Source organism: Protopterus annectens, chromosome 8.part1, assembly GCF_019279795.1.
Source record: "Protopterus annectens isolate FY-2018-M chromosome 8.part1, PAN1.0, whole genome shotgun sequence".
Classification (NCBI taxonomy): Eukaryota; Metazoa; Chordata; order Ceratodontiformes; family Protopteridae; genus Protopterus; species Protopterus annectens.
Window position 1 is genome coordinate 443,501,327 of NC_056742.1, and position 24,420 is coordinate 443,525,746.

The 24,420-nt window shown below is 43.6% G+C and overlaps 1 protein-coding gene across 4 annotated transcripts in view; it reads right to left on the reverse strand.

Annotated features, from left to right (window-relative positions):
• Window positions 1–24,420, reverse strand: part of LOC122810396 (solute carrier family 12 member 4-like) — a 2,349,234-nt gene that overhangs the window by 1,087,539 nt on the left and 1,237,275 nt on the right. The gene's annotated exons all lie outside the window — the stretch shown is intronic.

A 24,420-nucleotide genomic window follows, 5' to 3' on the forward strand; every position in this document is an offset into this window, starting at 1 on the left:
TCCTTTCTAGTTCCTGAAAAGGACCTCTGTGAGGTGGAGAAATGGACTCTCAACGGCAAACCATGTCTTTATTTCTTGTTCACTCCTGGTCAATATATCTTTGACTTTGGGACCAAAGAGTGAAACCATCAAAAAAGACCTTTAGAAAGGATACCTTGAAGCAGTCTGCGAAGTTACATCAATGCATCCAGGCATGGCAGTGCATGTTTTTTTCTGGTGCCTGCTGCTAGAGCTGCATCATCTTTAGCATTCAAGAGAAGCCTCATGGATATATTCATAATAGATTGCACAGTAGGCAACTAATTCTCCAGTGATTTTTGGAGTCTCTGGTGGCTGCCTTGTTGACAGTCTTTGAAATCTCAGAGATAAAATCCCCTTCAGAGCCTGGTCAGATAAGTAGTTCAGTGCAGATAAAGCAAAGGCAGCTGAAGTAAAGGTGCACTTCCCCAGACATTCCAATGCCAGAGAATCCTTGTTTGGGTGGCAAACAGGCATCCACAAGGTGTACCATCCAGAACACGGATGGGCCTGTGTCAAAAGCCTCAAGAAATGCAGGCTCCTCAGGGGTAGGGGCTTCAGTGGTCCCATCCAGCAAGCGGTCTCATTAATTTTAACAAGTTGCCAAATGAAGCACCTTCACAGAGGATTTTAGGGCACCTTCGCAGGGGATTTTAGGGTACCCTTCCCCTTCATAAAGGTCAGAATCCTTTGTGAACTCCTCGGGGGATTCCAAATACTTCCTCTTGCATTTGTTCTTCATGTTAGCTTCCGACACTGCAACAGTGGAAGAACCTGTAGCATGGAATAGCTTTAGGTCCAATGGCACAGGCTGTCCTGAAGCTAATAGGTGCAAGCCAGAGGTTCCAGATAGACAAGAGGAGGTTAGGATGGATCTGACTTAACAGAAATCCCAGTCTCAGAATGAGACTATCTTTTCTATGATGCTGAACGCCAATATCAGATGGCTAAGGACTGCTACTCTGACCAGTACCCAAGCCCAGAATCTTTTCTATGATGTTGAACGCCAACATCAGATGGCTAAGGGCAGCTACTCTGACCAGTACCCAAGCCCAGCCCCCATCAGATCGGGAATCGAGATTGGAGCTGAGCTAAGGCTGATGCGCCCAAGGGAAATGATGGCTCGGAAAACCAGAGTTTCTATCCACATTCCGGGGTGTCAGACTCAAAAAGTTTCGGCTCTGGGTCTGTAAGTAGTACACATCAACTGCTCCAAATCATAGTCTCTAATACTTAACAATATGGCAGACCTACAGGAATCTGTCACAGATGGCTTAGAAAGTTTGGGCAAAGGTAAACCCAACTTTCAGAGCAGAAATGGAGAGGCATAGATCCGAGCCATTGACAGCTCCGTCGAGAATTCAAAAGCAGGAGTTATGTGCAAAAACGGGGAGTGCAGCCTTTTTAAGTGGGAGCTGCAGATAATAAAAAAGGGCTACATGTGCTTAAGGTAAGTGAATCCTAGGATTCCAAGCCTGAAACTCTGACAATAGGCGACTGGTGCTGAGGTGTTAACGACACACCCTGAGTCAAAGCCCATGGAACTCTCATAGGTTCATAGGTTTATACTAGGCTATCTGCCCTAAGGCATTTATAAGCCTAGCCCAAAGTTTTGTGGCTTACGCCACCCCTTATATGAAAAAATACTGTGCCCATTAGTTTGTTGTGCCTCTGTCCAGCAGTGACAGAGATGATTCCCGGGGTAAACCTATGATCTCCCACCCACAGGTCAAGATTTCTCTTGAACAGAGCCAGCGAGGTGCTCTGCCTCACATGGACCGGGATTTTATTCCACAGCATAGGGAGTCTCTGAGTGATAAATCTATCCCTCCAGCACGTCCTATTTATATCCGTGCTATGGTTTAAGTCGCTTGCTCTAGTGGTTTTGGTGGATTTGGATTTTCTGGGTGGAGCATATCCATTAATTCCGGGTTGGACATGGCCTTGTATGTCAGGCACATGTCACCTCTGAGCAGACGGTATGCGACTAAATAGAGCTGGAGTTTCTTCAATCTGGCAGCATATGACAGATTTTGGAGTCCCTTTATCCTTTTGGTGAGGAACTTTTGGGGTCTCTCCAATTGCTGCAGATGTCGGGTGAGATGCATCCCGAATGGGGCACTGTACTCGATCATTGGTCTGATAAGTGAAGAGTACAGGGGAACAATGACCTCACTAGATCTGGATGTGAATCCCTTCATGATCAGGTGGGCAATGTAGAAGGTCTTTCTAACCACTTTAGCAACGTGAGTGTCAAAAGAAAGGCCACTGTCAACCTGGGTCCCCAGGTCCCTGATAACCTCTTCTGTGCTTAGTGGATTGCCGCCTATATGGTAGCTTGGGATTACCTTGTTTTTCCCGAAGGGTATGACTATACATTTTTTGGCGTTTAACTTCAGGCCATGGCTCTGGAACCAGCTATCTGTTTCCGTGAGTCCCTTCTGAAGGATATCCGTGTCCGATGCACTTTCCACTATGGCGCCCAGTTTGCAGTCATCTGCAAACTTTGTCAGCCAAAGTCCTCCCATGTTGGCCTGTACTTCTGAGAAGTAGATGCCGAACAATAGGGGGCCAAGGACTGAGCCCTGTGGGACACCACTTGTGACCAGCTTGGAGTCTGACATAGCGCCAGCAACTCTAACCCTGTGGGTTCTGTCCTTAAGCCAGTTTGCAACCCATCTTGTGACATATGGGTTTACATTTAAGCTGGTAAGTTTTTCTACAATACCTGAGTGGGGTATTGTGTCGAAAGCCTTTGCAAGGTCAAGGTAGGCTGTATGGACTGCCTTTCCTCATCAATGGCCTTGGTGACTGTTTGAAGAAGCTCGACCAAGTTCAAAAGGCATGATCTGCCCTTGGCGAAGCCAAACTGGGTCGGGTCCAATGTCTGCAAGTCCCCTATATCTTTGTTTATGAGCTCCATTATGATCCTCTCCATAGCTTTGCAGACTAGACTTGTTAAGCTTATGGGGCGGTAATTACCAGGGTCCGTAGAGGCACCGCCTTTGTGGAGTGGGACCACAGTTGCCGTACGCCACTCCTTGGGCACGTATCCTGTGGTAAGGCTGAGATTAAACAGCTGCCTTATGTGCGGGTTTAATTCCTCATTTAGCTCGTGTAGCACACAGCCGGGGACACCATCCGGTCCCATTGATGCTGTGTTTTTAACTTTAGAGAGAGCAGCTTTCACCTGCGCATTTGAGATGTCTGGGAGGCTACACTCCGCTGGGTTAGTGATCTCTCCTTTAGGAGGGGAGAGGGGGGTGAAGTTTGCACTGAACCTGTCTGCCAGTATGCTAGCAATGTCTGTGGGTTCAGTGATTTTTGTATCATTTTGGACTAATTCTGAGCACATCTGGGAGTTTCCACCCAGGTTCCTAACATAGCTGAAAAAGGCCTTATGATTGTCCTTTGAATCCATGGCAATTTTTCTCTCAAAATTGGCCTTAGTTGATTTTATGAGTGCTCGTATATTTTACTAATAATGATCAGGGTGACTTCCTTTTATGGATTTTGTTCTATCATGTAATAGCTTTCTCCTCTTATTGTAAAGTTTGTTAATGGCTGGGGTCCACCAGACTGGACGTTTGCCCATTGTGGAAAGAGTCTTGGTTTTATTTGGGATTGCCTGATCCATGCAGTCCTGGAGGTGTTCATAGAAGGCATTTGTAAGGGCTTCCGCAGCTTGGGTTGTGGTTTCCACTGGCTCAGGGGCCTTGAAGGATACCACACCAGTCTTGAGTAGTGTGAAGTTTGCTGTAGAGAAGTTGTTCATTGTGGTCATTTTGTTTGGGGTGGGGGCGGGATGTGGATTTCCAGTGAGATTAGTTTATGATCAGATCTCACCAATGAGGGATATACTTCCTGTGTGGAGCATTTTGTCCCCATGTTTGTGATAATGAGATCTAGTATATTTTCTCCTCTCGTGGGAACAGTGACTAGCTGTTCCATGGCATTTGAATTTATGAACTCCAGGAACCATTGGGCTAGAAAGTTAGGGCTTGAGTAATGTTCCCAGTCTACATTCGGGTAGTTGAAGTCACCCAATATGATGGTGTTTGGAGATACATTTATACCCTCCAGTGTCTTCAGGAAGGCTGTGTGGGGTTCCTGAGTTTGAGAGGGTGGCCTGTAGCATGCTACAATTTGTAGAGCAGTTTTGCCTATGGTTAGTTGCACCTGGATGGTTTCCAAAGCTTCATGCGTTGACACCAACCTGGAGGTGTGGGTATCCTTTATGAATATGGATACACCCCCTCCTTTTGTGGTCCAGGTTTTGGGGCCGGAACGCATGATATGAGGTAAAACCTAATAGTGCCGGGGTGCTCTCAGGAGCCTTGAACCAGGTTTCAGTTACAGCACAGACATCGATGTTCTCCATACTGAGAAGGGCCTCGAGTGCGTGCACTTTGAGATTTAGACTTCTGGCATTGAGCAGCATTGCCCTCAGTTTCTTCCCATTTTTGTTTTCTAGGGTGGTAGGTTTAGAATTTGAGCCTTGCCTAAAAAAGGCACTATGGGGGTGGCAAGAGCCTTAGCCAATATCCGGAATCCCAGGGGTGACAGGTGCAAACCATCCCTTGCGAAGCAGCGTGGCTTGTCAAGCATGTTATCCCAGGCAGACAGACACTGGATCCCCTTTGAATGACACCAGACATTAAGCCAATTGTTAAAGCTGATCATCTTGTCTCTATATTGTGGCATCATTCTTGGTGAAGGAAGGATACTGCTCAGGGTCAGGGTCATACCTGCCTGGGCTACATAATCAGAGAGCTCCTCTATGTCTCTTTTCATGTAGTCCAGGGAGGTACGTCTCAGGTCGTTCACACCAGCATGGACAATGACTGTGTCATATTTGTACTTGCCGTGGAGTGACCAGAGTGCTTGTGTTATGTGGCGGATTCTAGCACCCGATAGGCAGCTAACTGTGACCCTCTCCTTGTTCAGCCTGGTGAGTGGGACGTCAGTGTGTCTGACTATGGAGTCACCTATGACAAGTATGTTTGGTGTTGTATTTGGCCTTAAGGGCTGTGACTGCTTTGCACACTGATTTTGTGGTTTATGTGTTGCTTGTGGGGTGTCTTGAGGTAGCAGTTGTTTGGGTGTCTGCTTTGGAGGCCTCTGCTGTTTAGGTAAATTTTTACTCAGAGCCTCCGAGTATGTCTTTGTGTGTTTGTGTTTGATTCAGTGGTGTGGTAGCATTATGTGAGGCTGGTTTTGTGGTGTGTGTAGTTGCCTTCTCCTCCTGTCTGGTCTTGCCAGTCCTGCGTTGAGAGAGCTCAGCCTCCAGTTTGGCTAAATAGCTGCATCATTCGCAAGTATTTGTGTTATGTGGGAGGAGGAGAGGGTTGTCTGTGTACATGAGGCAATTGTAACATTGCCTCAATATTCCCAGATTCACCAACTGGGCAGGAGAGGACGCCAGCATCTGGCCCTTCGACATGCTAGAAAAATTAAGAAGTTAGGTATGAGACTGAATAAGAGAGGACTTAGTAAGGAAGTGGGTACTCCTGGGGGGGGGGGGGGTTTCGCAAGTGAGGGACTTTGTATAATATAGAAGTGACAAGTGCTGAGCTTTTTTTTTTTTTTTTTTTTTTTTTTTTTTTTTTTAACAAACAGTGCTGCGCTTTTTAGTCAAGGGATATGGTGTTTAGGTTACCAGTAGGGCAGTTCTAAGGGAAAAAATGAAGAACAGACTTTATGGAGCCAGAAAAAGTTTAACCTTGTTAAACCGGCGCTGCCCGATGCTGCTCTAGTGGCAACTCCACGCTAAAGCGTGCTTTATAGCAGGGGGCTGGAAAAGGCAGGAAATGACCCAAAATGGCCACTGAACTACAAGTTACTGTCTTAAACCACTCCTCTAAGGACAAACAGGCAGCTCAGTACTCCCCACTCCCACAGGTGAGTAAAGAAACTTCCCCCTGACCAAACAAAGAAAATGGGGAAGTACAGGAACCAAGACAAAGCCCAGGGATCAGCAAAATCTGATCACTGGAACAAACTAGCCAGGAAAGTTAGGAGAACAAGAATATTTTTTTGTTTTTATTCAAGTTTTGTTTCACAGACAGAACAGAAAACACAATAAATGCTTTGCTTTTCGATTGAATGCTATCAAAAGCTAGTACACTTGAGTGCATTAGCCTGTAGTTTAACTTTTAAGCAAACTTAAACTAAGAAGTGTAACCAAAAATTAAAGCTTATAAAAACAGGATAAACAGGTAATACCACTATAAAATAGACAGAAACAGTCGAATAACACAAATGGTCGAAAAATGCAAGAAAAAATACTTAAATTCTGGAAAGTTGCTTTTTCCTTTCTCTGCTGCTCTAGGAACTCTGCTGGATACCACATTTCAGCTTTTCCCAGTTAGGGGTCGCCACAGTGCAACTCTGGTCCGCTAATGATTGGTAGTAGATTTTTACGGTGCCAACCCAACGCCCAACCTTCAAAGGTGGCTCACCCATTAACGCACGCACCTACCTGCATGTCTTTAATGTCACTCAACTGTGGGGAGGACATGCGAACTCCACACAGAAGGTGCTCCAGCCGAGAATCGAACGGGAGAACCTCTTGCTGTGAGGCGACAACGCTAACCGCTGCACTAAAGCCCGTAGAACTACAGACCATTAAATCTTCAGGTCTGGCGCAGCTTTAAGCAAGGCAGAGTTGAGTTTGCACTCCCCTTTCTCCTTAATTTACCTCTCTCTCTCTCTCCATCTTTTTTTCCACTTTATTAGCTTTTTCAAACACTTTCTATATCTCTCGCTCTCATCTCCCGGCTTTCTGGCAGGAAGAGTGTTGGAAGAAGCTGAGGATGCCGACAGAAGATGATGTTTCAATACTAATTTAGCTTTCTTACCTGTGAGGGCCCTGGGCCCAAAAGTCAATCAAGCTTGGCATCCCTCATCTAGGTAAGCCACACCTAGACAATAAACACCTATAATTTGTATCATTGGGGGCAGCTTTTGCCCACACTCCACAACTTTTTGAAGCCTGAAGCATGTTTCTACATTATGAGTCAAAGAACTACACATACACAAAAAACAGAAGTACCAGTAGCCAAAAAGTTAGTTAATAAACACTAAATTTGAAATGGTAGCTACAGACAAAATATAAGGCAACAAGCCATTTTTTGCGGGTATGAGGAAATGGCTGGCAAGGCCACATGCAGAAAAGGACGGTTAGAAATGAAGAAATAGGAAACCAGACCTTAAACTAGAAATAACACATCAGCTAACAAGTTTTCAGGAGGCAGTGAAAAAATAAAGATATTCACAAATACTTAAATATGAGGAGCTACAGAGACCACATCTGGATACAAAAGCAGGAAACGAGATCTGAAGAGAATCAGTGAGGGCAGTGTGTTATGGGTAGAGGAGGTGGAGCTTCAGGACAGATTGGATCTGATAACCCAACGGTTGAGATGGATGGAAAAAACATCAGATCTAACCTTTGTTAAACTCTTGCAAGAATGCGTCTTTACAACAAGGTTTCTTTTAACAGTTACAAGCCTACTGTATTCCCCAAGAACAAACACAACAATTTAGAGTTTCACAAAGTGGCATCTTCCATTTCCTATCTCCTCTTACTAGGGGGAGCCCAGCACATTCATCACTAACTACAGAATATTGTATTCTAACAGAATCATGCCACAACATTCCACACAAGATAAACAATTACACAAAAAATGAATTAAGAAAATAAGAGGAAGCATGGGAGTTTCTAATACCAAAAAAAAAGACAAGAAATATTTATCTACTTTTAAGATAAAGTAATACACAGCTGTACTACACTATTTCCCTTTGTCATACTGGTCATTTACTAGGTCTGGGTAGAACTCCAAGCCATTAATCTATACAGGAGAGGCAACACCTGAACCTCTATGGCAGCAAACCCCCCCATCCAGACTAAAAAAATGCAACCAATTTATGTCTTAGTAAAGGTGTGGATGAAGACCAAGTTGCAGTCTCATAAGAAGCAAGAAAGACTTCGCAAAAGAAAGTCGCTAAGGCTGCAGCACTACTTCTAGCAAAATTAGCCTGGGCTCATCTGACAATGGGTTTTATCTGCAATGTTGTAAATAAAGAGAATGCAGCATTAAACACATTAACTGTAATCTTTGAAACTGTTATGCTTTAAGCAAAAAAAAAAAAAAGCTGGCCAGACTTTTTAAAAGACTTCATGCCAGAAATGTAGCCCCCATAACTTTCTATCAAGCTCTATATGATGAAAAATCCTCTTACAGGAATTCTAATGATGTCAGTAGTGAGGTTTTTTTCCCTCTTTTTGACTGAACACTATATATATGACAATCTTAGGCATAAAGATGACCAATGGAAACTGAAATCCCATCTTTTGGAACACTGCATAGCCTTCAGAAGCCAAAAGTCCACCACTAACTAAAAAGACAACCATCAACAAAGCTAGGCACATAAACGGCACACGAGTCTACAAACCAAATTTCATCTCCCAAGAATGAATAATTCCTTCCTAGAGGATTTAAATAAAAGGACAGCTTTAAAAAATAACACCTCTCTGGTAAATCTGTGCATAATCCGCAATCCTACAACTTGTGCTCCCTGTCCATTTGTACGCAGTTTGACAGTGGGAATTATTGGAAATTTAATACTGGCATGCTAGGGGATTTCTACTATGTTTTGGAAATGTCCCATGTTGGAGCCACTGAAATAAGACGTGGTAGGAAATATGTAAATAAATCTGGCCAGATAAGATGTACGTAATCACATCTTTACTTCTGATTGGTATAGAAAATACAGACATATTAAGAACTGAAGCTTGCTAGATGTTGTACAACACAATGACATCAAGGGGCCTGGCCTATAGGTGATTAATGAGCAATTAGTGTGTGAAATGCAAGACCTACAATTGCCTACACAGAATAAGTCTCTCACAGAAGGTGATACCAAAAGACACTTCTCGGATTTTGAATGCAACTTCATTGTATAATCCTGTTTTTTTTTATGTTGTCAAGTTTCCAAATGTGTGGTAGTTTAAGGAAATGTGTGGTAGTTTAAGGAAATGAGGTTGCGTTTAGGGACTGTTCTTTTTTTCTGGAACAGTAACTTGTAAATGCCTGGCAGATGGAATTTTTAAACTATTTGACACGCTAAAAACACTGTTTAAATGTTCCCATGTTGCACATCTTTGTTGCTCCCTGCGAATAAAGTTCTTATTTTTCTTTAAACACACATCCTCATGATACTTCAAACAACCTCCAATCTGATCTGCAAATTCATATCCCCTACCTTAAGAATGGAGCACCATTACTCAGTTCTTAAAGACACCTGGCTTCCAGTTCAACAAAGGGGAATCTCCTTATAGGGTCAGTCTTAATAAACAAAATTCCTTCTCCCATCTCGTAAACAGATTCACAACAACAGAAAGGGTACACAAAAAAGTTATGTTCTTACCATAACATTCCATTTCTGTTGTCGATCTTCATTCATTCTTAACTGATGGGTTTGGTTCTGACCTCTCGGAACCGACTCGGCCGTTATACATAGCTCACACCAGCCAAAAACTCTCAAGCTAAGGCTCTACCCACAGTGCCTCTCTTCCCATTACCTTTAGATCGCGTTTGCCTATTGATTAAGAAAATACAGAAGCCCTAAGGTATAACCCTATCACATCTCAAAACTAAATCTGAACTTTCAGGAGCCTTTATGAGGGGGCAGGATGGTGGAATGTCAAGAATGAATGAAGATCGGGCAACACAGATGGAACGTTATGGTAAGTATACAACTTCTTTATCTGTTGTCGTCAATCTTCATTCATTCCTGACTGATGCGACAGAGTTCCCAGCTACTTTAGATCCTGGGCGGCCCTAAGGAAGGATATTCCTGAGCACCACAGAGCCACAGGATGCTCTTTCCCTAGAGACCATGTCTAATTTATAATGAGTGATAAAGGTATGTGGGGTAGCCCAAGTTGCAGCTGCACATATGTCATCCATAAAAGCCCTGGAATGGAAGACCACTGGACTGGAAACCGATCTTGTAGAATAAGCTCTAATAGTAGTTGACAGTTTGAGTTTATTTTGGTTGTATATAAAGGTAATGTAGTCTTTTAACCATTTTGACAAGGTGACCTTTGGTACAGGTTTGCCCAATCTGAGAGCTGAAAAATATAGAAATAGTTGGTCTGATTTTCTAGATTTCGTTCTGTCCAAGTAAAAACGTAAATGTCTGTGAACATCCAACAAGTGCAAGCAGTACTCTCCTTTGTTTGTAAAAATTTGGGAAAAGACTGGTAAGTCTATGGCTGGTTGATATTGGACTCGAATACCACTTTGGGAAGGAAGGTGGGATTGCTTCTGAGCGATACTCTTTCTTTGCAGAAAAAGATATATGGATGATTCACACAAGGCCTGTAACTCTGAAATTCTCATTGCAGATGTGATAGCTACTAGGAAAAGGGTCTTCCAAAATAAAAACTTGAGATCACAAGTGGCTGCTGGCTCAAAGGGCTGTCACACTAATTATAAGACTAAGGTCAAATCCCATGGCGCTACAGGATCTTTGAAGGGGGATTTTAAATGCAGAGCACCTTTAATAAAAAATTTTGCATAGATGATGAGACATCAATAAATGGTCATGAAAAACATTATGAAAATTTGAAATGGTAGGCAAATTAACCTTAATTGTAGACAGAGGCCCCCATATCAAATCAGGTGGCAAAATATTCCAGGACCTTATCAACTGACACTAAGAAAGGGTCAGTGCCATTTGTTTAAAGTTTCCTAGTGGACGGTTTATAGGAAGCCAGAAGTATCTTTTTTACTGGAGATGATACGTTATTCTGCCTGGCAATTAATGGAATTGGAGAAACCAAGCTGTCAGCTTGAGATTTTGAAGAGTGTGATGCACCAGGCCATGACGACGAGACATTAGGTCTGGAGCTGAATCCAGAGTCCATGGGCGGTGAACCAGATGAGGCCAAAGAAAAGGGAGCCAGACTTGATGGGGCCAGTAAGGTGCAATGAGAATCACTTTGTTTCTCAACCGTTGGGCTTTCCTCAGAAATTGGGGAGTCAGTGAAGTTGGGGGAAAGGCATACAGAAGTCCCGGGGGCCAATCGAGAAGTGGTGCATCTCTTGGGGATTCCCGGACAGGGGGTATTAGGGCAAAGCAGCTGCTGTATTTGTGGTTTATGGGAGAAGCAAACAGGTCGCAGCAAGGCTGACCCCATCGACGAAATATCTTTGTTGGGATGTTGGGACTGTGAGACCACTTGTGAGGCAGGAGGCTACATCTGCTCAGTTTGTCCACAATCATGTTGGAGTTCCCCGGGATGTGTGTTTCGATCAGAAAACGGTTGGAAGCAATTGCCCATTACCAAACACTTAGGGCTTCCCAACATAGAGGGTAGGACCTGGTTCCTCCCATTTATTGATATACCAGACTACGGACATGTGGTCTGATTGGATTGCAATTCTTCCTGAAGGAATGACAGCCTGGAATGCTTGTAATGCTAAAAGCAACGCCCTCATTTCTAGGACACTGATGTGCAAACTGGCCTCTTGTGGGGACTAAGTGTCTTGAGCAGTCTTTCCCAAAAAATGCCCCAACTATCTGGGAAGTGTCCGTGGTCACTACAGCCTTAGGCTGAGAGGGGGAAAAGGGGCGACCCCCATAATATCCTTTTTGCAACGATTTATCAAAACTGGATGGGACATGGGGTGCATTAGAAGTGACCACTGCGATGCCAAAAGCCACTGAAGCAGCCTCGTGTGATACCTTGCTAGTGGAACTAGTTATTGTTGCTGCCATGGTTCCCAGAGCTTGTAGTACCAGAGATCAGGGACTTTGTTTTAGGAAATGATCACTTGAACTTGTGATCTTAGCTTTAACAATCGGTGAAGAGGAAGGGAGGCCATCCAGGACATTGTATTTAATCTTGCTCCGATGAACTCCAGATCCTGCGTGGGAGTCAGTTGTGACTTTTCTTTGTTGAGTGAAATGCCTAGTGTTTCGGAAAGATGTTAAACGAAGTCTATGGCGTAAAGCAGTAGATGCTTGGAGGGGGCAGTTAGGAGCCAGTCTTCTAGATATGGAAACACCAGGAATCCCTATAGTATCAGATGAGCCACTACGACTGCCATGCATTTGGCGAACACCCTGGGGGCTAATGGTGAGACCGAAGGGCACTTGGAAATGGTAATGGCTGGCTCCTAGCCAGAAGCAGACATCTTCTGGAGTGCATGTCTATCTTTACGTGGTAATACGCATCCTGAAGATCTACAGAGCACATCCAATCGTCCTTCTCTAGCAAGGGAAGGATAGACAGAACCATGACCATCTGAAATTTTGTCTGTTGTACAAATTTGCTCAAAAAGGCTGAGATCCAAGATTGGTCTCCAGTCTCCTGGTCTTTTTTGGCATTAAAAAAATCCTGAGTAGAATCCAGATACTATTTGGTCTGGTGGAACTATTTTAATGACTTTTTTGAAGCAGCTTTTGAATCTCTACTGCTGCTAGATCTCCCTGACTGGGTGGAACATTGAGGAGTTGCTTTTTAGGTTTTGGCAAAAGACTGAAGGGAATGTGGTAACCTCTGGTAATTATTTTCTGTACCCAGGTATCCGAGGTTATTGTAAGCCAGGCTGAATGGTGCAATGAACCCACCCCGACTGCCTCCAGAGGTAAGCAAATGGGCCTCCGTTCAGGAGTGCTGATAGGGTTGTCTAGAAAACGAATCTCTGGGGCCCAGGTTATGCAGACCCCCTCTGCCATGGGAGGGGGGCTGTCTTCCAGAAGAGTCCCTCCCCCTAACCCAGGGGGAATACTCACTATGTGTGTCCCAAAGTCTTCTTGAGCCACATTTTCCCACTCTTCTGATTCCTGGAGTAAGGTCATTGTGGAGTGGAAAAAACAAACTCCCACAGCAGAAAGGGTCTTTCCGTCCCTTTCACATCTGACTAGCATGTCTCTAACTTTAGGGCCCAACAAGGAAATACCATCAACAGCAGCATTGATAAAGGAAGACTTAAAGGGCTCCCTGAAATCACACAAGCACATCCAGGCCTGATGCCTAATGGCAATGCCTGTACATGCTTGCTCTAGATGTCCCTTCGGCTGTATGAGCAATAAGCTGCATGGATGAATTTGAGATAGACTCTAGGGAGGCAAGCTAAGAGTCAACCTCATCTCGAACCTAGTCAGATACTGCTCCTGCAAGGGTATCTGAAATCTCAGTTATCAGATCGCTTTGGTGTCTACTAGTGAGCCAAGAAATTCAAAGACCGAATAGTGAAGGTCATTGAAGCAAAGACCTGCTTCCCAAATCTGTCCATTGTCTGGGACTCTCGGTTAGGAGGATGGACAGTTGAACTCTGCTCAGAGAGTTCCTTTTTTGGTGGCCGCCGCCACCACCATGGCATCCACTGCTGGACCCTTAGACTAATGGAGCTGATCTTCTGGGGCTGAAAGAATTTTATCCGGTCTCTGGGGAATAGGTTCTATGGAGTCAGGAGGCTTCCACGCTCGCTGAGTGATCAATTTAACTATGTAGTCAGCGGGCGGGGTAAACCAAGTAGTAGATGGGTGGGTATGAAAAGCTTGCAAGAATACAGATTACTCTGAGGATGGGTTTGAGGGCTTCCAATCACCCCTCTGTTTTAATATTTCCAGGATGTCTCCAAAGGAGACATCTTCCAGGGATGACCGTGTGGACCCTTTCCCTTTTTGTAATCTGTCTCTTCAGCGACTGATTCTTCTGGAGAATCTAGGTGCTTCTTCTTGTATGTCCTCTTACAGGGTGGCTCCTCAGGGCGAGGTTCTGAGGAGGACTCTGAAGAGGAAGGACCCCGAACCAGGGTGTCTTGCAGCTCTTGTGACCACTGTCCAGACATAGCAGATTGTGACAGCTGCGAACCAGAGGAAATGAAAATATGGCACTCCAACAGGGACAGAACCAGCTGTCAGCCTGCTGAGGCCAAAGCTCTCTCCATAATCTGGAAGGCAAACCCATCCAAAGAAGGACGGGAACCAGGAACTGAGAAACAAACTCATAACTGGGGTCACACCTCATTCTGATAACCGCCACCCAGAGTACGAGCCAAGAGAGGGCTCGAAACTGCCATGGCCCTGAGAGCTGTAGACAGCACCATGGAAACAGGAACCAGTCCAGGGATCTCGAAACAGACAGCCAATCTTCTGTCCCAGGTGTGTGATGGATCCGAAGGAGCTGAAGACCAGAGTCTCGACACCAGTACCGAGGTAGCTGGCACCAAGAGCATTGAATTGGGGGGGGTGCCACACCCTGAAAGGAGGTTGAAGGAGGATAAACTGGAGGAGTCCTTGGAGAATAAGCCTTGGCTCCAGGTGGGAGAGGGGATTGTGAAGGTGCAGTAAGGCCTATGGCTGTTAAAAGCTGGTCCACTAATCTGACAAATTCCAATTTTGACCGACTCCCGGAGGAATGGATTGACATTCCCGAAGGAGATTCAGGCCTGCCCAGAAATGGGCTTGGCTGCTGACTCAAAAATGGGTCTACTGACAGGGAATATCTAGTCCTAGGAATAATTTCGGATAGACTTTCGGCATCACAGGCTGTTGTACAGAAGGGGGGGGGTTATATATTAGATGATCGACCACCCACAACCGCGAACACCTAATGAGCGACACAAATGCCGAAGTACGAAAAGCACGAAGACCGTAAATATCGAAAACTGGAACACCAAACGTATTCCCGTGGCTAGCAGGGTGATCATGGGGAACAGGAAATATATCCTTTCCCCCACGGTAGTGCGATTTCGGATTTGGTATATATAAGTGTGGGGGGGGGTGAAGGAGGGCTTGCCCCCCCTGCAAAAGTGTGATTAATGAAGTCTGTTTGTGTATGTTTTACTTACCTGTGTGGCGCTGTTGTTTACACTGCATTCGGCATTCCGGTTTTCGATATTTAGGTCCTTTGCTTTTTTCATAGTTCAGGGTTTATGTGCCGTTCATTAGGTATTCGTGGTTGTGGACATTTGGTTTTATGATATATAGACCCCAGAAGGGGAAGGTGGAACCAAATGAGAGGATAGTGGTGATTGAATAGAAACTATTGTTGGTGCCAAAGAGGTCATCGGCGCCAAAGCAATGGTCGGTGCAGAAGTGGTTTGGCTCGGTTCAATGCTTGACATCACCGATGTAAACTGTTTTGTCTTCGATGCCAATGATATTGTCACTTTCAGTACTTTGGCCTTCGGTTACAAAGAAATAGTCGGAAACTGTTTTTTTGAGACTGTTTTCTGTGCTGTAGGGGAGGTTGGCACAGAATGGCTTCTTTTCTTTACATCAGGCTTTGGAGATTTTGAAGTCTCTGCGTTAGATAGGGCTTTACCAAAAGGACACTAACAATCCTTTTAAAATAAGCTTATTGCACCTCTCTGCTAAAGTACGTGTGCTAAAGCCCTGACAAACATTACAAGTTATGTCCAAGTGAGGGGCACCCAGACAGTACACGCAAGAAAGATGCCTATCAGAATTGGACATTTCTGCCATTGTCCTGACGCTGCTTGAAACCAGATGTCCCCTTTTGTTTCTCTGCCATATCAAGAAACATTAGTCGAGACACACACGGCACACGTCCAAAGAGAGGATAGAAAAGGAAAGAATTGTATTTTTTTTTTGGATATACCAACAATGGTATATAAATTACTCAATGGGTAAAGGGATGAAAGGGGAAGATGATACGACAACAATGGTATGCAAGACTAGCAATGGTAAAAGGAAAGAGGAGGCCTGTTACCAATGATGGTAATAAGAGTTACTGTAAAGGTAAAAGGGAGGTGGGTAGAAATATGCAAAAAAGTCACACACAAAAACTAGGTAGTGAAACTATCCAATAAAGTAAAGAGTCTCTTAATCCAATATTATTAGAAACAGTGAAAAAATAGAATTTTTAAAGCACTTAGCTGAGAGCATCGGCTGACATGTTCAATTTTCTATGTGGCAAATGAGATCTGAGGTAATGGGAAGAGAGACCTTGTGGATAGAGCCTTAGCTTGAGGGTTTTTGGCTGGCATGAGCTATGTATAACAGCCAAGTCGGTTCCAAGAGACTCTGAACCAAACCCATCAGTCAAGAATGAATGAAGATTGACATGAGATCTAAGGATTCATCCTCTCATCACTAACTCCCCTCCAACTATCCCTACCCCTTACATATACACAAACACAGTGCAAAAAATCACAGCTTTTCAGTTCTAGGGTCTAAAATCTGGGAATCCTTACCAGCTCCCATCAAAGATGCCTTTATGTACCCAGAATTGAAGAAAAAAAACAAAATCTCAAACACCTTCTCAATATCACTGAATGTCTCCATTCCAAAAGTACATGAATAATTATTTGAAACATCTCTATAACAATGGAACAAATTGTCACTAACTATAACTACCAGCAACCTGAAAAAATGCACTTCCTACTTTAAAGGAATCTGCTAACAAGGTGTTTTCACAACATACAGTTTCATATTCCTTTTACTACTATCCTTTTCATGCAGGTCTCCAAATAACTCCATACTTTCTTACACCACCTCCCAACCTCTTTACTCCACCTTCTGTTTAACCCTGTGTAGGCCTCTTCTTCACCCAAACAAAGCTCCCTCTCTTACTAAAACTCAGTCCGTCTACACAATTTAAAAAGACCAACAAAAACCGGGAAGGCAATCAAATGGACCCAAAGGTATAATTGTAGCAAATCAAAAGATAAACCAGGAGTCCAAAACGTCTCAATACAAAACTTTTAATACATTCAGTAAAAACACAAAGCTTTTGAGCCACACTGACAGCTTTTCAATGCAGAACAAAAACAATTAATACTCCTGAAATACTCGGGGACACACACACACACACACACACACACATATATATATATATAAATGAATATACACACACACACACACACACACACACACACACACAGATATATATATATATATATATATATATATATATATATATATATATATATATATATATATATATATATATATATATATATATATATATATACACACACACACACACACACACACACACATTCAAACCTAGCCAGCCTATCAACACACAGTGACATCATTTAATTAATTACTTATACCAAATTTAAAGCACGAACATTAATTACATATTAAAAATCATTCAAAAAAATATATATATTTAAGATGTATGAGAATGAAGCAACAATTCAATCCAAAAACCAACAGTCACACTGGTGGGAAAAGACTTCAGAGTCGAGTGCTGCTCAAAACACAAATTTATTACTTAAAAAACTCATAAAACAATAGAGGTTAAGCGTTTTGATCCTCTGGTAACTGGACTTCATCAGAACAATTACCCATAAGCCAAGAAGCCTTTTTATACATCATACTAAATTAACTGATTACATAATATTCAAATTAGTACAATTTCCTCAAAGTACCAGTATAAACAGCTACATTGTAAAACGCACTAGTAAAAATATGCAAGTTGCAAAGCAATAATTTACAACAACACACAGTGCGTACTTGAAAGATGACTCCAGCAAGGATAAAAAACATGTTTTCAGTTTTTTATATAATACTTTTAGCTAAAAAGGTTTTCATACCCTATGTGACTCATCAAATGTGTACCCTATGGCATCGATGCATAATTACCCCAAATAATACCCAGCTTTGAGTTTTAGCATGCTGGAGATTGAAACATTTTCAGTTATTGAAACATTTTCAGTTAAACTTGCACTGGTCCTAAGCTGCCATTTAAGTTGTAAAAATTCTAAGAAGTCATCACTTGTCCCCCTTGCTCACCTAAGTTAACTTGCTCAATAATGCAAAACTTAAAACTGGTGTGTGGGGTTGGATTTAATGTGCCTATATATGGGGTTGTTTTCATCTTTCTTCTTGATGTTGTATATGTGTTGATATATCCTTTGTCTGCATTTATATTTAGTTTTCCCTACGTAGAATGCTGTGCAAAGTGTGCATAACCCTAGATAAACAACGCCCTTAGTGGAACATATAAACCTGCCACTAGGTTTTAGGTACCCCAAAGCCATGTATATTATAGGAAGAACCTTTCATAACATACTTGTACTGATTACAGTTTCCGCACTTGACCGTTCTCCCCTTATTTTCACGTCTTCCCATTCTTTCCAGTATCAATTTAAAACTAGCAGCTTTTTGTATAGCACTACTGGTCTTTTTCCCCACTGCAGTAAAGTGGTCCGGGTTGACTTCACAGACAGTCCAATTTCTTTCTAAAATCTCCCTTAGGTCATCAAATTCATTAGTGTAAGTCAACACCACTCCATTGCTGAATTGTTTACCACTCTACTATTAAAAAAGAAGTTATGTACTCACCATAACATTGCACGAGTGTTGTCCATCTCGCCTTCATTCTTACTAAGGTTGGTTGAGAACTTTTCTAACTCGGCCTTATATACATGCTCGAGGTCTTTCACTAGCTCATGGCTAATCCCTATCCATCATGCACGAGGAGAGTTCCCCAGATCTTGTTTGCAGCTATAAAAAGAAAAGGACTTCAAAAAATAATGGTAGCTTAATACCTTACAGAGCAATCAAGAACGTCACAGACCCCTAAAAGCCAATTGTATCCAGTCGGCTGGGGGAAAGGAGGGTGGGATGTAAGAATGAAGGTGAGATGGACAATACACATGGTACCTTATGGTGAGTACATAACTTCTTTATGTGTTGTTGTCCTATCTCACCTTCATTGTTAGCAAGGTTGGAACAGCGTCCCTAGCACCATCTTTCTTGGGTGGCTCAAGGGAGAATATTCTTCAAAAGAGTGGAATCAAAGGAGGCCCTGTTCCTGGAGGCGAAATTGACTTTGTAATGAGTGATAAAGGTATGTGCTGTTGCCCACGTATCTGCAGCACAAATGGCATCAATTGGCAGTCTAGCCCGAAAGGCGGAAGAAGTTGCAATGGCTCTTGTAGAATGGCCTTTTATTTTATGGGGAAGCTCTTTGTTTTGAGATTTATAAACAAAGGTTATACAATCTGTGAGCCATTTAGAAAGTGTCACTTTAGAAACTCGCACACATTTCTTTGAATCTGCAAAAGATATGAATAGCTGGTCAGATTTTCTGAAGTCCTTAGTCCTGTGCAAGTAGAAACATAATTGTCTATGCACATCCAGTTGGTGCAACATGTATTCCGCCTTATTTTCGTAAGTTGGAAAGAACACTGGCAGCTCAATGGATTGATTCAAATTAGATTCTGAGCATACCCTGGGTAAAAAGGAAGGGTTTGTTCGCAAGGAGACTATCTTTGTAGAAAAGCATGTAGGGGAGCTTTACTGATGAGGCCTGGAGCTCTGACACCCTTCTAGCAGAAGTAATCGCTACAAGAGAAGAACTTTCCAGGAAAAAAACTTATGATGCTGTCTCAAACGGGGGAAAATTAAGCGGAAAAAAAAAAGTCGTGTACTCACCATAACGTTCCACGTTTGTTGTCCTTAATCTCGCCTTCCTTCTTGCTGGTTGGGTTCAGAGCCGATCCCTGGCACCGACTCTGCCACATTCTAAAGCTCGAGAGTTTCCACTGGCTCGAGGCTAGACCCGATCCCAACATGTCTAGCGAGAGTTACCCAGATCTTGTTTGTGATAATCCATAACACTAGACTATAATACACAAATATACACTTTTTATATATATCTATATCTATATACACACACACACACACACACACACACACCAAGATAGTAAAGGACTCTAAGTCTATTCAACTCATAAGGCCGGAAGGGAATCACAGCCTATGTAGCCAAATGATGGATAATTCCTCTCGATCTTCCAAGAAGGGGGAAGGAGGGTGGGATGCAAGAAGGAAGGCAAGATCAAGTACAAAAAACATGGAACATTATGGTGAGTACATAACTTCTTTGTGTTATGTTGTCCCTATCCCGCCTTCATTCTTGCTGGTTGGGACTGCGTCCCCAGCACATGCTTCTTGGGTGGGTCAATGGAACAGACTCGTCAGGACCATGGAACCAAAGGATGCCCTGTTCTGGGAGGCCACATCCACCTTGTAATGAGTGATGAAGGTATGGGGATTAACCCAAGTAGCTGTCACACAAACTGAGTCTAAAGGCAGTCTGGCCTGAAAGACAGTAGAGGTAGAGAAAGCCCTAGTTAGTTTTCCTCAAATTTTTCCTGGCAGCTGCTTGGTCTATGAATTATAGACATAAGTGATGGTGTCTGAAAGCCATTTTGATAAAGTTATTTTTGAGACTCAAGTTCCCTTTCTGTTTTCTGAAAAGGGTAAAACAATTATTCGTTTTTCTGAAGTCTTTTGTCCTGTGCAAGAAAAAACAACTGTCTATGAACATCCAGTTGGTGTTTATATTCTGCCTTGTTGCCATGATTAGGGAAGAATACATGTAGTTCGATTGATTGATTCAGATTGAACTCTGAGAAAACTTTTGGTAGGAAGGAGGCGCTGGTTCTGACAAACTCTGTGAAATATTAAGCAAGAGGAATGAATGGAGAGAGTTTGTAATTCTGATACCCTCCTAGCTGAGGTAATGGCAGATAAGAAAATAGTTTTCCAAGTCAAGAATTTCAGAGAACAAGCATTAGCCTGTTTGAACGGAAGAAGAATCAAGGCAGTTAGGACTAAATTTAGATCCCAAGGAGGAGGTGGTTTTCTTATCGGTGGTATCAAGAGGATAGTATCTTTTAGGAAAGCTTTGCATAACCTGTGGGACATAACGTTGGGACCCATTTCTCCCACATGAAAATTGGAAATAGCAGCCAGCTGAACTCGGATAGTTGCTTCCTCTGCTCCTTGGTTAAAGGTTTCAGCGAGAAACTAGAGGATCTTAGAATTAGGTGCAGTAAAAGGGTCAATACTATTTTTGGCTGCCCAACAAGAGAACCTCTTCCATTTGCTTGCATAAAGTTTTCTCGTTGAGGATTTGTGTGAGGAAATTAAAATGTCGTACTGCTGGGGAAATGTCAAAGCCTAGATAAGACGGGAAGTGGAGAAACCAAGCTGTCAGCTTGCGGGTCTATATGGAAGGATGGAGCGTACCAGACTGATGAACTCTGAGATCTAGAACTGGGTCTAGGATCCAAGGCTCCTCCTGGAGATGAGGCCATAGGAAAGGGAACCATATCTGACCAGGCTAGTAAGGGGCAATGAGGATTAGTTTGTAACCCAACGATTTTGCTTTCTGAAGAACCTTGGGTATTAGAGGAAATGGGGGAAATGCATAAAGAAGTCCCAGGGGCCAGTCATGAACAAGTGCATCCCTGGGTGGCTGTCCCGGTGGGGGCACTAGGGCAAAACAGCTGCTGCATTTGGTATTTTTGGAGGTGGTAAAAAGGTCGCAGCAAGGCTGGCTTCACTTGCAAAAACTTTGGTTCGCAATTTCCTGCTTCAGGGACCACTCATGAGGCATCAGGTTAGCCCTGCTGAGCTTGTCTGCTAACATGCTGGATTTCTCCAGACTGTATGTCGCAATCAGAAAGTGTTGAGTAGACATGGCCCACTGCCATACTCTTAGAGCCTCTCGACACAAGGGGTAAGATCTGGTCCCGCCTCGATTGTTGGATGTACCATACTACTGACATGCTGTCTGAATTGCGATCGTCCCCGTAAGTAGAGAGCCCTGGAATACTTGCAATGCCAGAAAAACCACTCCCCATCTCTAGGACATTGATGCGCAAGTGGTACTCATAATGTTGCCAAGTTCCTTGAACAGTATGTCCCAGATAATGCCCACCACCCTATCTGGGATGTGTCCATGGTCACTGAGGCTACTGGTTGGGGGAGGACGAACGGCCTGCCTATTGTCACCTGCATAGACAGAAGCCACCATTTTAGATCCTTCTTGCAGGCCACCGTGATGAGAATTTCGTGTGACATGGGTAGCTCTTGCATGGACAACTGAGCCACTGTAACATCCTCATTTGGAAGCGCGTCAAGGGAACTAGTGTTATTGCTGCCACCACTGAGCCCAGGACTTTGAGAACAAATCTTGACTGAATCCTTTTTTCTCCCAATTAAGATTGAAACCTGATGTCGAATAGCTGACGCCCTCTCCTGAGGCAATTTTGCTATCATGTCTTTTCTATCTAAATCTGCCCCTATACATGTAATATATTGACAGAGCAACAAGGGAGATTTTATGTAGTTTATAGTGATGCCTAGCTGTGAGCAGAAGCGAATTGTGGTGTCCCTTCCCTCAGTTAGTCAATGCTCGGTGGTGGCGGTAAGAAGCCAGTCGTCTAAATATGGAAACACCCGGAATATTAGATGCCTCAGGTGAGCCGTGAGTACTGCCATGCATTTGGTGAACACCCTGGGAGCTGTGGTGAGACCAATGGGCAGAGTAGTGACTGGTTCCCAGACATAAACACAGATATCTCCTGGACCATCTGAGAAGCATCCATAGTCACTGTGGCTAATGGCTGGGGAAGTACAAAGGGTAGACCTAGTGTCACATGAGTGGAGTAAAACCACCAACGAAGGTCTTTCTTGCAAGATTCCATTTATCAATATTTGGTGGGATATGGTTAGTTCTTGCATGGACCACTGAGTGAACAGTAGCCACTGGAAAATTCTTATGTGCAGACATGCTAATGGCATCAGGGTTATTGCTGCTGCCATGGTTCCCAAGACTTTCAGAACTCTCCTTGCTTATGCCTTTTTCCTGGAAAGAAGTTTTAAGACCTGACGTTGTAGCACTTGAACCCTTTCCGGGGGAGTTTGGCCATCATCCTTGTTGTATCTAATTCTGCTCCTATAAAAACAGTATGCAGAGATGGCAGCAAGGCAGACTTTTCATAGATTATTGTGATCCCTAGGTGACAGCAGAGCTACAAGGTGGTGTCTCTTGCTTTTTGTAGTAGATGCTCGGTGGTGGTGTTTAGAAGCCGGTCATCTAGGTACGGAAACACTCGGAATCCTAGGCATCTCAAGTGAGCCATAACTACTGCCACAGACTTGGTGAACACACTGGGGGCTGAAGTGAGGCCAAAGGGCAGAGCTCGAAACTGGTAGTGACTGGCTCCCAGCTGAAAGTGTAGATGTCCCCTGGATCGCCTGTCCATTTTTATGTGGTAGTACACATCCTGGAAGTCTGTACAGCACATCCAATCATCTTGTCCCAGAAAAGGGAGTATTGACTGCAGTGTTACCACCCGGAAATTGGAGTTTTACTGATCTGTTTAACTTGCTGAGATCCAAAATGGGACAACTTTGAGTTTTACTGATTTGTTTAACTTGCTAAGATTCAAAATGGGACTCCAGTCCCGTTTTCTGTGGAACTAATATCTAGAATCTAGAGTAAGTTCCAGATCCTATTTGGTCTACGAGGACTGTTTGGGTGACTTTTGTCTAACAACTTGTGTATTTCTAGAGTTGCTTGTTCCCTTTGACTGGGTGAAACGTTCGGGATGTTTTTTATGTTTGGGAAGGGGAAGGAAAAGGGTATGGAGTAACTTCTGGATATGATGCTTTGTACCCAGTTGTCTTTTCTTGTTAGCCAGGTTTCTGGGTACAAAGATAAGTGGCCCTCAACTGCCTCCAGACATGGATAGACTGGCCTTCCTTTAGGAGCACTTAAAGGGCTTACCAAGGAATGATTCCCTGTCACCCTGATTTTGCAGACCCCCTCTGCTGCATGGTCGGCGTCTTCCATTTCCACTTCCTCCTCTGCCCCTTAGGGAAGAATCATCATGTGTGTCCTAGAAAGCTCTCCGGGATTTTCAAAACCACATTTTCCCTCCTTTTTGAACTTTGGGATAATTTATGGTAGGTAGGGAAAAATGGGCTCCTACTGCAGAGTGCGTCTTTCCTTCCTGTTCGCACCTGGTTAGTGTGCCTTTGACTTTTGGCCCGAACAAAGACAAGCCATCAAACAGGGTGTTCACAAATGAAGATATCAAGGCTCCACAAAGTCGCACAAGTGCATCCAGGAATGTCTCCTTAGGGAAATTCCTGAACCCGCTGCTCTGCTCGCTCCATCCGCTGCATAAAAAATGACTCTCATGGATTAGTTGACCACTTAATTTAAGGTGGAGAGCGTAGAGGAAACCTTCTCTGACCACCTCAGCTACTGAACCTTGGAGGGTATTATTCTAGCTCCTTCAGGAGATCCCTCTGAAATCTGGTAAAGTGAGCAAGGTAATTCAGCGATCTAAGTGCAAAAGTCGCTGAAGAAAAAATGCTCTTTCCATATCTGCCCATCGTGAGAGACTCCTTGTTCAGCGGAGGGACAGAAGAGGATGCGTTTGAAAGTTCCTTCTTAGTAGCTGCCTCCAGCACCATAGCATCGACTGGGACCCCTTCAGGAAGTTTTTGTGTGTTGGTGAGGTGAAGTTATGTGGCCTCCTAGGAACAGGTTGCACTGAATCTGGAGACTCCCACGCCTTTCGAGAAACTAGGTCCATT